This window comes from Colias croceus, chromosome 15, assembly GCF_905220415.1.
Source record: "Colias croceus chromosome 15, ilColCroc2.1".
In the NCBI taxonomy this organism is placed as follows: domain Eukaryota; kingdom Metazoa; phylum Arthropoda; class Insecta; order Lepidoptera; family Pieridae; genus Colias; species Colias croceus.
In genome coordinates this window covers 990,340-1,004,993 of record NC_059551.1, presented here as the reverse complement: position 1 = coordinate 1,004,993, position 14,654 = coordinate 990,340, and the positions used below count along the sequence as shown (strand labels likewise).

The 14,654-nt window shown below is 33.6% G+C and overlaps 1 protein-coding gene across 2 annotated transcripts in view; it reads left to right on the top strand.

Moving 5' to 3' along the window:
• LOC123698257 (bone morphogenetic protein receptor type-1B) overlaps nucleotides 1-14,654 on the top strand; it is a 105,780-nt gene that overhangs the window by 33,191 nt on the left and 57,935 nt on the right. The window contains exon 2 of one of the 2 annotated variants that reach the window (XM_045644836.1): nucleotides 8,971-9,017. The exons of the other annotated variant lie outside the window; for it this stretch is intronic. The gene's annotated coding sequence lies outside the window, so the exon portion shown is untranslated. The remainder of the gene's footprint in view (nucleotides 1-8,970; nucleotides 9,018-14,654) is intronic. 2 annotated transcript variants of the gene reach the window in all.

The window sequence follows — 14,654 nt, the reverse complement described above, 5'->3', positions numbered from 1 at the left end:
TTTTCTATGAGGTAGTTGACAGAAGTTAATTTTTTATTTGGAGTCATCCTTTGCGGTGTGGTATCATAGTTCATATTATAATAATATAGTTTATACTGTAGGAACTTGATCTCTATTTCGTATCAAGATTGCTTTGCAATCACCGAGTATAGTACATAATAAAGTCTGCTCAAAGTACGCTTGAATAGATTTATGAAAAAAATATCTGATTTGCAATATCTTCCTTAAAAGGAGTTAATAAATACAAATGTGCAAATGATGAGAACTTGAAAACGGCTTACATTATGTAAGAAAACTCGTCTGTGTTCACAATTCACTGGCTATCATTGTATGCGCGGCGAATGATCATAAAATCATAAACCAGATCTCTAGAACACAGTTAAATGTGTACCTTATACACCTAAATATATGGATCTAAATTGTGTGATGCTCCTCCCTTGCGGTCAGGTGTATGTAGATGAGATCGGGTTTCCGTAAACGGTATTGTATCGCGCGGGGAAGCAGGGGGAAGAGGGAGGGGGAGGGTTAATAGTATCTGTGACAACATTGTAGATTGTGGATCGCACTTCTGCGGCGGACGTGACCTCGACTGATTGGTGTGATTTTATTGCACTGGATTGTGGTCGAGATTTTTGATGATTCTTTTACATAGTCGATTGTTGTTTTTGTAAGATCTCTTTGTTTGGTGCGAACTACGAACTATGAACGGATGTACCTACGGCTACTGATTTTAGTAGACTTGAATTGTTTAAAAATAATTTGCAATTTCACTTTATCTACCCTAAGATTACAGCTACCTGCAACTTTATAGTCGATCAATTCATAAAAATTTAAAATGCCTATGTTTAATGTTATTGTTATGAGCAAAGCTTTCTCGTACAAAACGTTATTAACTATTATGAATATTAAATTCCATCTAGTCGTTAATTTCGCTAATGCGTCCACATAAATTGCGTCGTAAAATTATATTATCTGAATGTTTTCGATCTAATTGTCGTTCTTCAATGGAGATATCTCAAATATCGTAGTTAGGTGAACCGTGGAAGCGTGTTACGATTTAGGTTGGGTTATCGCGGGTGTAAATTATTTATTTATTGTTTGTTTCATTGATTGGTCGTCTGGTGTCACGATGTGTTATCGTGTCCTTTAATAGACTTGCAATAATTGTACTTGTGACGTCACGATTGGAATGGTTGTTGGTATGGATTTGTTCATATGGAGCAGTTTAAGAATAATCGGGATCAGATGCACCTTTTCTCGATAAGTTACATAAATTAATAGAATAATCTATTTCTACTATAGTAGTCACTGTAGGTATCGTAAAGATTACCAAAATCATGTAAACTTGGTTCAAAGGCTACCAGCATGTTTATGGGTTTTATATTTAACAATTTGGCAATCAACAAACTAATAAACAATATTTTTATTCACTCCATAAATAATATTTATGTTTTATATATTCAATGTTTTATTAGGCGTGCAATAATGACGGGTTCCTGTTTATCTCGCACCAGGGCAAAATCATTTGCTTTCCCCGTAACATATTCAGATCGTAAATGTTTATGTTTCCTCGCTATAAAACATAATTTCAATGTAATTTGAAAATAAACTGCGTTTTATGACATGGACTCTGTTATGCAATTGCTGTTGCGTTGTTAATTTTTAAAGTTTATTTTTATAAGCGGCTATAGCGATAGAAATAAAACGCGAAGTCGACGCGGCCGTTCTGTATCATTGCAATATGTTGTTATATATTGTTAGGGGCAATATTTTAGTATTTAAATTTACATTTATTTCTTATCCTATTTCCATATACCTAATTTGAGATGGACACTTGCTATTTGTTCGTGCTTTCAAACGTTATTATAATTTGAACGTAAAATTTTATATGTACATATGTACATTCTGCATACTCAGGAAATGTATGTTTCAATGTATCTCCATAGGTACATTGGCGGGAAAAAATTCTAATACAGTAGAAATTTAAACTTTGTTTCAATGACGATTTAAAACGGTTTGTACAATTAAAATAAATTAATTCCCCATCAAGCTACAATAAAATGAAAGTAATGAAACACTGCAACATGTTCGTACGATTAAGATGATATCTCGGATTCATTAAAAGTATCTAATTGGTGAATTAATAGATTTGTTAAATAGAAATCAACGTGGGATGTGACGCCCACTTATATATTGCTTGTTTTCTTAATGGGAAAAAGTTATGGCAGTTTGGTGTGTGGTAGTCAGTAATGATGCCCCTTAGTGAGGTTTGGGTATGGAGAATTTTCTCCTTGTCAAGACCAAGCTTTTTCGTGCCTCTCACCTGAATCTCTGGTCATATAATGATTAAGCAAATATGCGAGAAGGAATATATCGGAAATAACAGTCAAAGTATGTTGAGATAGAAACTTGATAGAAACGTCATAAAATGCCCTAATTTATGAATTGGTTTTAATTTAAGATACAATCGATAGGATACTGGACTGTTTGATTGAGCTGAACTGCTTCGATCCATTAATCCACATATAAGGATTTACAATCTACAAACATTATCCTGCAATTATTTTTAAATATTGAAGAACATAAAATGAAGCATTCGAAAGTAGATCACCAAATCTTCCAAAGAAACGTAGTACTAAATCATTGGTAAAAGCCAATAGAACGGCACTATTATGATAATGACCCGAGATATCGTTTAGGGGCATTGTGAAACGGATTGTGGACGGAATGGAGGCACGAGTGGTGCCCTCTGACTCGACCGTTAGTCGCCCACGGCTTGCGCCTACATTGGTACGTTGCTAGTCTAATCTTAGAGGTACATATAGTATGTTTATGTTGTTTAGGTTAATTAACAGTTTTTTCAAATCAAATCAAACATGTTTATTTGCTCGTATATGGTAATTTAGAGGTATTATATACAATATTTTTTATCACATATACTGCCATTTTAAATAGCGTGCAAAGTAAGTGAAACTTCTTTAGGCGCGTTGAGAGTAAAATTTCATGCTCGCGTCATGGTAATACCGTCACGTCATGAAGTAATGCGACGATTTTTGTTCTTTCAATCTTGCCAAAGAAATTTCACTTCTGTCACGTGTGCTCGGCACATACGCCTTTTTTTTTGTTATGATCGCTTATGATATCACGTAAATTTTAATGATGCTTGCGTTTACCCAAAAACAATTGTTGAATGTAATATTAACACCAATGCAATATAAGAGCGAATTAAAATTATTTGAAAATTCATCATATCATTATCTGAATTCTCTCAATTTCGAGATTTTGGCCTTTAGCTTTGGTATGCAAATAGGTGAGGCTATAAGGAAATTTAATCGGTTTTATTATTTGTAAGTCTGATTTAATGAACGGTGTTATATTTGACTTCAAATTACCATTAAATAATTTATCAGGCATAAAATATACGTAGAGGATAATTACGGAAACAATTTATGTTGGGTCAACGATTTCTAGCGTAGTCTTAATTGACATCCTGCAACGAAAATCACTTAAGATATCAAATTATAAGTATTATCTGCATGTCTATTAAACACTCTTATACTTTAATTTTTATTGAAACGATTCATTTGCATAATGATAAGAAATAGTTGATTTCTATATTACACGACTTACTTCATAGTGGCCATATAAAGCTCTCAATAAAACGCCTGTTGGTAATGACGCTCTCTCGAATTCTTAGCGTATTTCGGAAAAATAGGACGCAGAGTTATTTATACACTCACTTTTTCCTTAAATGTTGGACTGTTATAAACCTCAAAAACGAGGTCGACGATCTTTTTCGATCAGATCTTTGGATCAAACGTTAACGTCCGCGGCCTGTCCCTGCATGATATAACATCAAAAGGTGCAGTATCAAAGGGCGGCCACGTATAAACAGCTAAGTTTAGATTTAGTGCCGGTTTTCATTGGGTCCTGACGACATCTCGTGTCGTATATCGATCGTGAAGATAATGTGTCGTGGCTATTATGTAACTTTTAATTCTCAAGAAAAGTTTGTTAATCTGTGGTTTAAATTTGACCGAAATAACTGAAATAAAATAAAGAAAACGAAATACGAAACAAATATTTTTCTTTAAGTATTGATGTCATTACAGATTGGTGATATTCATGTAGACACAGACTTTAAGAATTACAACAAGTTGTAGCAACATCAAGAACACATTAGTGCTAATAAAATGCCAATTCGAGATCAACTTCGCAATCGTTCAAGTGAGACCTCTATCAATGCACCAGTAGGTACACGTCGAATGCCTGTAAATCTTGTCGATCTGTCCGTACGACGCGCTCATGATCGATGACAGGCACACGTCGTGTTGATCAGCTGGTGATTAATAGATTAAAGGTGCTTTTCCACCAATAATGTGCGAGGATGTGTCGCTTCATTTAGTTTGAAGTTTGATGCGTTGAGCGTTCGAAGCGATACTATTGGATATTTACAAACACATTCCTCGCACATTGTTGGTGGAAAATCACCCTTACACTCTCGTTTGTTTGAACGTATTGTTCGATGTTTGGTATCCATTAATCATGGGGAACAATTGTTCGCTTCGGCGAAATGTGGATGAGATTTGATGACGTTGGCCGTGTGAAGTGGCATGAATATGAATACATATGAGATGAGGGTTCGGAGGTTATTTTTAAAGCGAAGTTTGATGCTCGATTGTAATTTGCTCTTTAGTTAATTTTGCATGTGATAATCGATTAATTAAAGGCGTAGGTACATTCCTGATACCACATTTTGCTCTCAATAGCAGTGCCAATTAAACATGTAAAAGTATACACTAACAAAAAGTTTTAAAACGAGAAACATTGAAATTCAATTACGTTTGAAAGTGAGCACATTAAATTCGCGAAATGTAAGCAATGCATTTTTGAACGTTTAAATTTAAACCTTGTGAGTCAGCGCCAAAATTGCGAAAAATGTACCGAAAATGGTAATTGTCCGGTCGTACAATATAGTCGAAATGTATTATAGGAGCAGCTTCAGCCAACCGCGTTTCGGAGCCAAGAACGAGATAAAATGGCGATTTTGATATAATTTAATAACGTGAATACGTTCGCGTTGCTGATATGTATTAAACGTTTGAGTTTTATTCTAGTAAAACATTGTTTGTTTTGTAGCGGAATGTCAGATGTCCTTTGTATGCAGTTTATTGCGTAAGGTTCCTTTCTTGTTCAGTTACGTTTATATAATGTTCATCTTTACGATGGGTTTGCTCTGTGCTTATTTATACATTTTTGTAGAATTAAAATAGATCATATGAGGAACTATGAGTTTTGTTTATTAGGATAATAATTAATAAGTATAATACTTTGTTGCGTAAGTTTGGAAATTGGAAGAAGATATTTTTAGATATTAAAAGAGATGAATGGCGAAGATAGAACAAGTGTGATGAACATAAAATTAACATTTAGTTCATAAATCTCTGTTATTTCCGATTAAACAGGTACAGGAAAGCTAGACTTGCTAGAAAATGTCTGTCTCGGCTCTCAGAGTTCTCGTTTTATTTTATTTTTTTGTACAAAATGACACTCCTTATTTGTTAAAAATAATTAAGTGTTCAGACCTCATGCTGGTCGAATATTTATTTGCATATTCAAGTTTCCTTTAAAATATGAGTTTTTATTTTAATTTGTGTATCGGCGTCGTTATATCGATATTGTGTAAGCGTAAAATATTTGTCATCAAATTTATAATTGCCTCTTAATTTTACCATACTGGTGTCTAATGTTTTGTTCGACACTTCTCAGGGCAAGCATTGTTGTTTTTATTGGTTATTTGAGTTAATTTAGTGGTTGATTTAGTATGCAATATGCATTAAAACACTAAAAAGGTGCAATGTTTCTTTGGATTTCATATCATAAAAATTCTGAATGCTACACACTAACAACATCCACATTATTATTTGTATGAACGTTAATTAATTGAAAATATCACAAGTATTACTGGTTGTTTTTTTTATAAAAAAAACTTAAAAGTATCATGATACGTCAACAATATGAAATCACACGGGTAGCATTCATTTTAAATTTTAATTTAAACTTTAAAAAAAAATATTATGATGGACGATGGGTGATGTGTTCAATGATACATAAGACGCTCATATGAAGTCACACGGCCGGTAATCACAATGATATGACATGACTGCTATTGGTGGGTCCGCCGAGTGTCGGGTTGCGAGCGGCGGTGTGCGTCCGCGGTGTCGGGTGGCAAAGGCGCCGCTCTAACGTGTGATTCTGTGCGATTTGGAATTCAAATCAAATCAAGACAAGTGAGAATTAAAATTCAAATAAAAATATATTATTTCGCGATGGGCGATGTGTGATTAAGGTGATTCTCATTTCAAATCGAATTAAATGCGAATGCAAATTTGATTTTTAGTTTGTCCTGGAATTAAAAAATTGGAAAATCCAAAAGTGCACGCCTCATAATCTCATCCTTTACAATAAAATTGATTATTTATAAAGAGTACGTGACTATAAATATAAAAATGAAATAAAATAAAACATTTGGAAAAGTAAAGAAAGCGGTACCGTAATAATTGAGCTATTTTTCTTGTGGCACCATCTAGATGTGAAACTGCGCAGGTTTAAGGGACTGACTACCAACTTTTTTTTTTAAACCTTGGCTTATAGTATAAAGAATCGAGTTTATAATGGTGAATTTTGAGTACACTATAAAAAAAAAAAGTCGATATTTTTTTTGTTTATTTAATAACAATTAAACCACATCGAATCAGACCCTGAAAAATGAAAGGGTTCTATTCCTGAGCATACTCAAGCGTAAGAGAAAAAAAAAGACTCGATTAGTAAAGTATTTCGGTCGCTATCGTGTTAACAAGAAAAAGGATCCGCACATACAGACACACGGACGTCCAAGACAGAACTTTTTTAAACTGTTTTTTAACTAGTTTAAATAACAAAAATGACATCAAAAATATCATGAACGTTAAAAATAGTGCTTTTTCTTAATATGTGTGTGTATGTATTATCTTACAAGTGCAATGTATGATACATAAAGACATTTTAAGTTTGAAAAATCAGATGTTTTGCGCGAAGTGACAGTAGTACCCACCTCAACGCTTCGCTTATGAGGCGTGCAAAAATATCATGTGCTCATACGGAGAAACTAAAATTACCCAATTAAATTAGCCACACGAGATCGAAGAAAATCATAAGCGATTGACACGGTTGAAATGTTAATTTTAAAAGACATAAGCACAATACGTAATTACATTGATATAACCGAACTTATAAGAATACCTATATGAAGAATCACAATGTAAGCTGTCGATCAAATGTCTTTAATTAAGTTTCGTTTGTTTATGATTAACCATTCATGCCATAGACACATAGTTACGAAATTAAATTAGCATAGACAATGGTGATATTTTTGTTGAGTTTCTCCTTCTTGTTTTTTTTTAATTTTTACTACAAAACACGATTAAAGACATGAAATTATTGTATTGTCGCCGATCCTTGATAAGTATATACAAAGTTTTAATTATATCTGTCTGTTTAAAGTGAGTCAAAATCAAAACTTCAGGAGTTGGTTAAAAAAATATAAAAAAATACATTATGCCTCCACGCATATAAAAAGATACATTTTGCCTCCACGCAAGTTAAAATACATGTACAAAGGAATTTAAGATGCATTTAAATTTATATTTTCCGCTAGTAGGCAGTTAGTTTTATCTAGTTTCTAGAATGCCACAGTAAATGCTTGGAAGGTTTTATTATATAAGAGCTCTTGTTTTAACGAGAAAGAATCATTACAAATGTGACTACGAGGTTCACTGATTTTAATATCTGTGTCACGAGTAACGAGGAACATTTATTTTTAATTTTACGTAAAGAAACATCCTATAATGGATGTATATTTTTTCGGTAAAATAAAACTATTACATATATAGGTATATATATAATATTTGCAAAATAAAGTTATCAACTCAAATAAAAAATGTAAACAGGTTCGTATTTAATTTTGAATTATGTAGTATTAGAAATGTTAAATAACCATGATAATTTAGAAACGTGTAGAAATAATCCGTGCCTATAATCATTCATTGATGAAACTCGTGTTATTTTATTATCTAATTGAATTTCATTAAATAATATCTTGACCTTACAAAACTATTCACGGGCCAAATTGAAAACCTCTGGCCTATCATTGAAATCGATTCAAATAAAGTGTCATACATTAGGATCCATAAATGGTACCGTTTATTCAAAACGCTAATAAAATAAAATAATCTGACAAATTATGCGCGACTAAAACGTTTCTAAATATTATTATAATCAATTTAGTCGTTGTAGGCAGTTTTGTTCGACCCAACCCACGCGTTACTGTATAAAGTTGGCCCTAGACGATACTGCAGTTTGACATGCGTGCATGGTGTCATGCATGAATGATCATTTAGGTCGATGATTAAAATGAATGACATGCAAACTTCGTGTTGGCAGCTGATTGGTAAAGCTATTTTCAAGCAAGTTTGGCTGACATGCAGCTTGATCGAGCTTGATGAGCAAAATTTATGAATATTTTAAGACAAGCAGCATGACAATGTACGTAAACGGTGTAGGGGCTACTTAAGAATCAACATAATGTTGACACTTGTCATCGTGTTAATATAAATCGGAATTTTAGATGAGCGCCCGCGCAGAGGTGAAATTTTAGGAATTCTTCGACTCGTTCTGATAGTGTTGAATATGAATGGAATATTTAGAATAAATTGATATAAAATACTTTTGTCGGTATAATGGAGGAAAAGATACAAGAGGGATTACATTCTTAGGGAAATACATGGAAAAAGAAGCACTTCTTATTATTTTTCGTATACATATTTGACAGTTTTGTTTAGATAAAGCTTAAAACTATAAGTATACAAAGAAATTTCTCTTAATGCTAGTTTAGTATTTAGCTTAATTTATAATTCGATTATTTTGTTTCAGGTACGTAAAGGGAAATAAGCTGGATTTCCAAAAATCTATGGATTTATGTGAGTTAAATTAATTAATTATGCATGACACTATTGAATTTACAAACACATGTTTCTGTTATATTTATTAGTATACATACAAAAAAATCTCGTATAAGTCTAAAGTAGAAGTATAATGTTCTTTTTTATATTTAACTCGAGCACTAAACTTAAAGGAAAGTTTATCTAAAATGCACTTTTAGCTCTAGACTTATGCATTTAGAGTTCCAATTTATCGCTAAACATCAATGATACATTTCGCTCTCAATAAATTGGAAGTGTAAGCAATCTAGAATCTACAAGGTTTCATTTGCAAGTCTTGTTTGCGGAATGAGATAACGATAATAATTGGATAACGCGCCCAACTGTTTTGTTTTAACACAGTATAAAGAGAACAAGTAGGCCAAGTCTCCTGGCGCGAGCGCACGGTACCTGTACTCGCGAGACGTTAATGTCACATTGATATTTTAAATAATTGTATAAACAAACACCGACCGCTCACAGCAATGTCGCGGTCCTCATGAGAAGGAACCGAGCGGCGTTGTGTGCGTGCGTCAAGCTTGCGCACGCACACGAACGGGGTCGTGGCCAAGCGCTCCGCGTACATACAAACGCCGCGATGTACCTTTGATCGAAGATAACTTACTTGTTCTCTTTATACTATGTACATACAATACGGCCGCGGCGCGATAGACCTTTGTTTGAAGATAACTTAGGTACTTGTTCTCTTTAATCTATGGTATTAATTCTACAATCCCGTTCTTAATTATATACGTGACATTATATAATTTATTATACCTACTCACAAGTATCGGTTTTCTAATGATGTTTGACAGAGTCGTTGGTATTAGCTGAATGCTATTTGCGGTTCTTGCTAATATTGTATATTGTGTCTATAGAATCTTTATAAGTGAGCTTCTATTAGCATAAGGTTGAACTAATTTAATGTTCTTTAATTCGGAACGAAAGATTTTTGATCTTTATTAACTACTGACTGTAAAGAGCTTCTAGTTTTATTTCTGTCATACATAATGAAAGCGAACCAATGGAAAAATTAAATATACTTTCATATCACACAGAAAGAAAACGTAATATGTATTTAATTACTCAAATACAAACACACACCAATATACGAGTAACGTAGTAGACCTTATAACTAATTATAATTTCGTAAAATATACTTCCGTTATATGAGATGTGTATTCAAAAATCAATTTGTTTGTATTCACCTAATAAAATATATGAAATATCAGTAATCTGCCGTGATGGATGGCTACCGGCGACTTTTTAATAAACAATTTTACTTCGTTGGATTACCATCAATCACTCATGTTATTATATGCTTAGGACCGGAGAAAATTTTTACCGCGTCGCTACCGTTTGTACAATATTTTTAATAATCTGTTATAATGAAATATGTTTGGTTGTGTTTATTCAATGATCAAATTGAAGATGTATGAGACAGAATAGATAAGAATAAAAGAGGATTTTGAACTTTAAATTTCAATACGTATGAGTTGCGAATTTTGAGTAAAACGTTACCCTCAATACCTATTGACGGTAACGTTTTACTTGCGTTGAAGAATTTTTATGGACTTCAGACTTGACGTTATTTAAAAAATCATCGAGTACAATTTATTAATGCTCTGTACGAATTTATGGTATACTAAATGTCGTCTTGGAAAATATTGTAATCTTTGCACGCACTAAACGACTTCTGATGTTCTGATGTTGAAGATTTGTACTAAAAACAATATAACGTAAACAATGAATTTGTGAAGTAAATACGGAAAGTTGTCTAAAAGAATGACCACAAGTTTCAAACATATAAATAGTTAAATGAATAAGTACAGTTAATTTAACTGTACCTTTTGAATTCACTCGAACATTACCATCATGTAGTAGTCGTAATAAAATTATAGCGACGTCAGATTTCATCGATGTAACCAATTACCAATGAGACGGGCCAATTTAATTTCAATTGAGACTGTCTTCATCATCATGATGGACGAACGGGGACCCTGGCTACCGGCTACTTGATAACCAATGATTCAAGTAATAATATGCATTACTAGCTGTGCTCTGCGGTTTTACCCGCAGTGCTCCACTCCTGTTGGTCTTAGCGTGATGATAGTTGGTCTTAGCCTATAGCCTTCCTTGATAAATGGACTATCTAACACCGAAAGAATTTTTCAAATCGGACCAGCAGTTCCTGAGATTAGCGCGTTCAAACAAACAAACAAGCTCTTTAGCTTTATAATATTAGTATAGATTAGAAGAATCATTAATAGCGTTGCATGTAGATCGGTGGTACAAAGTTAGGAAGTGTGATGTGATGGTTTAATTTTGCTCTAACTTTTCTGAGTATGAGTTTGAGTGCAGTATGAATTGTTGTAAAGTTAAATATGTAGTATATTTTAATTCGGTTTGAGTTTTAAGATGACTTGTGACTTCTATCTACATCGCTAGATAAGAAATAGGTAGTAGATTCGTTTTGGCTCAATAGAGCCAATAGGCTAGAAAATTTATTGTTGTACGTAGCGTATTTATTGTGTATTCAATTTATTTATAGTGAGTCTGTATAGTGTGTATCATTTATAGTACGTCAAGTAAGGCACAGTGGTGTATCGATTGAATTATTAAGTAAATTAAAGACAACAAAATCTCTAAGGTCAACCGATGGCCGGCGTTCAATTGTCACATGCGGGTAGGTATATAATAGTGTTATTGTCTCCATTCGCTCCAATTGTGGTGATTGCAGCAGGATGCTGCGATGGGTGGAGAGGATGGACGTCGTTTATTAAATTATGATTGATTGTAATGTGCAATGGGAGTTTGATTTTAATGTGTCGTCCCGTTGGGCGGGAAGTGGTAAAACGTTGGTCGTTTTGTCTGTTAAGGCGTGTGTCTTTTGAATTGGTGATGATTGTAATTTGTAAGTAGTTGGCGGTTTTGATTCTAGTATTTATTGGAACGAAGTTCCTTATTGCGCCTTGTTAAAGGGGGCTAGACGGAAAAAATTCTTACGAAAATTTGTCACGACACTTTTTGCTAGAGTTGTAAGCCGTGCGGCGTGCGCGTGGTTCTCAGTCTGTCTCTCTCTAACTTAACACTTCGTTCCATCCGGATGTCCCTTGACATCGTTCAAGCTTTTTATTCAGGCAGCAATATATGTAGTTAAAAGATCTTAAAACTACGGCCCATATGAACGTGTTACCGTCTACAGTCGTACTGGTGTGATTGCATCGAACATAAACTCTAAAGCAGTGTAGTGTGTAGTTATATTGTTATCTGTAAAATTAACCTTTGTTTTTTTCACACGACTATTCTATATTAAGATATCAAAGACATTTAGAAAATTAGCTATTTTTAGCACGATGACGTACATCTTATCATTTATGCCTCATTCCATAAAAAGCACTATAATAAACAGGTTGGACAACACGTCCCCTGCTCCTCGCAAATGACACGAACGCCATTACGAACTTTCTTCGCATCGTCATATCATTATAGTCACATGGATTCGTCTCCATCGGCGTTAATAAAACTTAATGGTGATTGATTATACGAATGCGGTATGTCCGGATAATTTCAGCGAATCGATGCGTATTGGTCAATTTGGTTTTTCACTTAATGCAGGGCCTCGAGCGATGTCGGCATCTGCAATCAGCCCTGGGCTAAGAGTGCTGTGGTACTGCATTTACGTTTATAGCTTAATGCTAGACTAGACGCGGTTTGAATTGAGGACGTTTAGGAAACGCTCTGGGCGCTCTTGTGTCGTGTATGTTACCGGTGTTCTGTAATCGGTGTGCTGAGTGAGATCTGTGTTTTTTTTGCTGTTTTTGAAGTATAGTCTGTATCACCTGTTTTAAATAATTTTTAAATACACATTGCTAAATAGCCTACTTCTATTATAGTCACAAAAAGGTGCTTGTTATTCTGCTTTTACTTCCCTTCCAGCAAGATAATTTTTTACTGTTTAACAGATTCTGCTCTTATCAATAATTGAAAATACGTTTGATCACAAATACAACTACAAATTTTTACTTATAACTAAAACACTATTAATTCATTATAACATAGACCATAACTACAATAATCAACGACAATGTTTAAAACCAATATTGCAGCACATAGCAATAAGGGCAACAAAAGTCAGCACATTCTAAACAACATCGCACGGCAAGCCCAAGACTAATTTAATCGTGACAGCAGCATTCAGGTGGTCGATGATAAATCAAAGCTAATTTGAATTTGTAATCAAATTGTGATTATGTTATATGCAAGTGTTGTGGTGGCCGGCATCGCGGATACGGTAGGCTTACCTTCTAAATTCTTGCACCAAGGACAGGGTGAGGAATTTGCGGTTTGGTTTTTCTTTTGAGAAATTTATTAGGGCGTTTGCTTGTCGAGTAATGTGGTGTCTTATAAGACTTTTTTTTCTACTTCGTGTTATTTTGATTGTTTGTAACTGACGTTAACATAAATGACTGAGGTTCATTTAATAGCCTTTCCTGAAAGTTTACGTTTTTCTCATTCCATCTTTCAATATAATTTTGCTCATCTGTGTTCACTAAAAAATTTTGTCTGGTGATGTTTTGTTAAGTTTGTTAACGTTCAACCATCTGTGAAAGAAGTGAACCATAAATTAATTTCGTAAGTAGTTCTGTTCAGACTTTAAACTTCAAGTAGTAAATAATCTGAGCAATTATTATCTACTAAAATTAATATTATTTAAATAATTTAATTGAGTCATAATATTAAACACTTTTAATGCTGTGTCATACCTCACATCAACCTTGCGTTTCTTATTCGAAGGTTTGTGAAATAAATTAAAGGGAAATATGATACAGGCAATCGAGGGCATAAGGGTTTACACATATTTCTGAAACCTAGCAGATTGATGGTTTTATTTGGAAAATTAGCAGATTGATGTTTCTCAAGTCTCAACCAATCTTTATTTATATTGTTATAGGTAAAATAATTTAGTAAGCTTTTTCAGATGCATTGACTATTCAATAATGCACAAAATACAATACTAGTTCCTTTATTACAAGTTTAATATAGTTTAAACGTTAACCTATCAATCTCTCAAGATTTTAATAATATTATCATTTTGAACAGAGCTCAAGCCCATCTTTTATATTAGTATTTATTGTTACAAATTAATCAAATAAATCACTATCCTCCCATTTCGATTAATTCAACGTCACCAACCGTGTCTATTTGGAAAGCCATATAAATAAAATATAATAAGGGAAGTAAATTGATGTGAGAGGACACGAGTGGCGCAGCGGGGCTCTCCGGGAGGCATACATTGTCCTATAAGAAATCCCTAGTGATATAATATACTTCGTTAGGATATTGTGTATAGGTGTTTGTTTGTGTAATTTCACACGTTAAGGGGGATGGCATGTTGATGAAATTTTGCATAATGTAAAATAATATGATAAATGAATTGTGATTAGAATGCTTTACTTGTAAAGATTCTAATTAGTTTTTTGTTTGCATGGATTCATGTGTAAATTACAAAAAAGGACTATGGCCGCAGTAAACAAATATTAACCGTTAACATTTTTTTTTACACATTTTTTTCTTTGTTTTATGATCTAACTAGATTTCCGCCCGCGGCGGCATCGCCCGCGTTTTCAAAGGAAA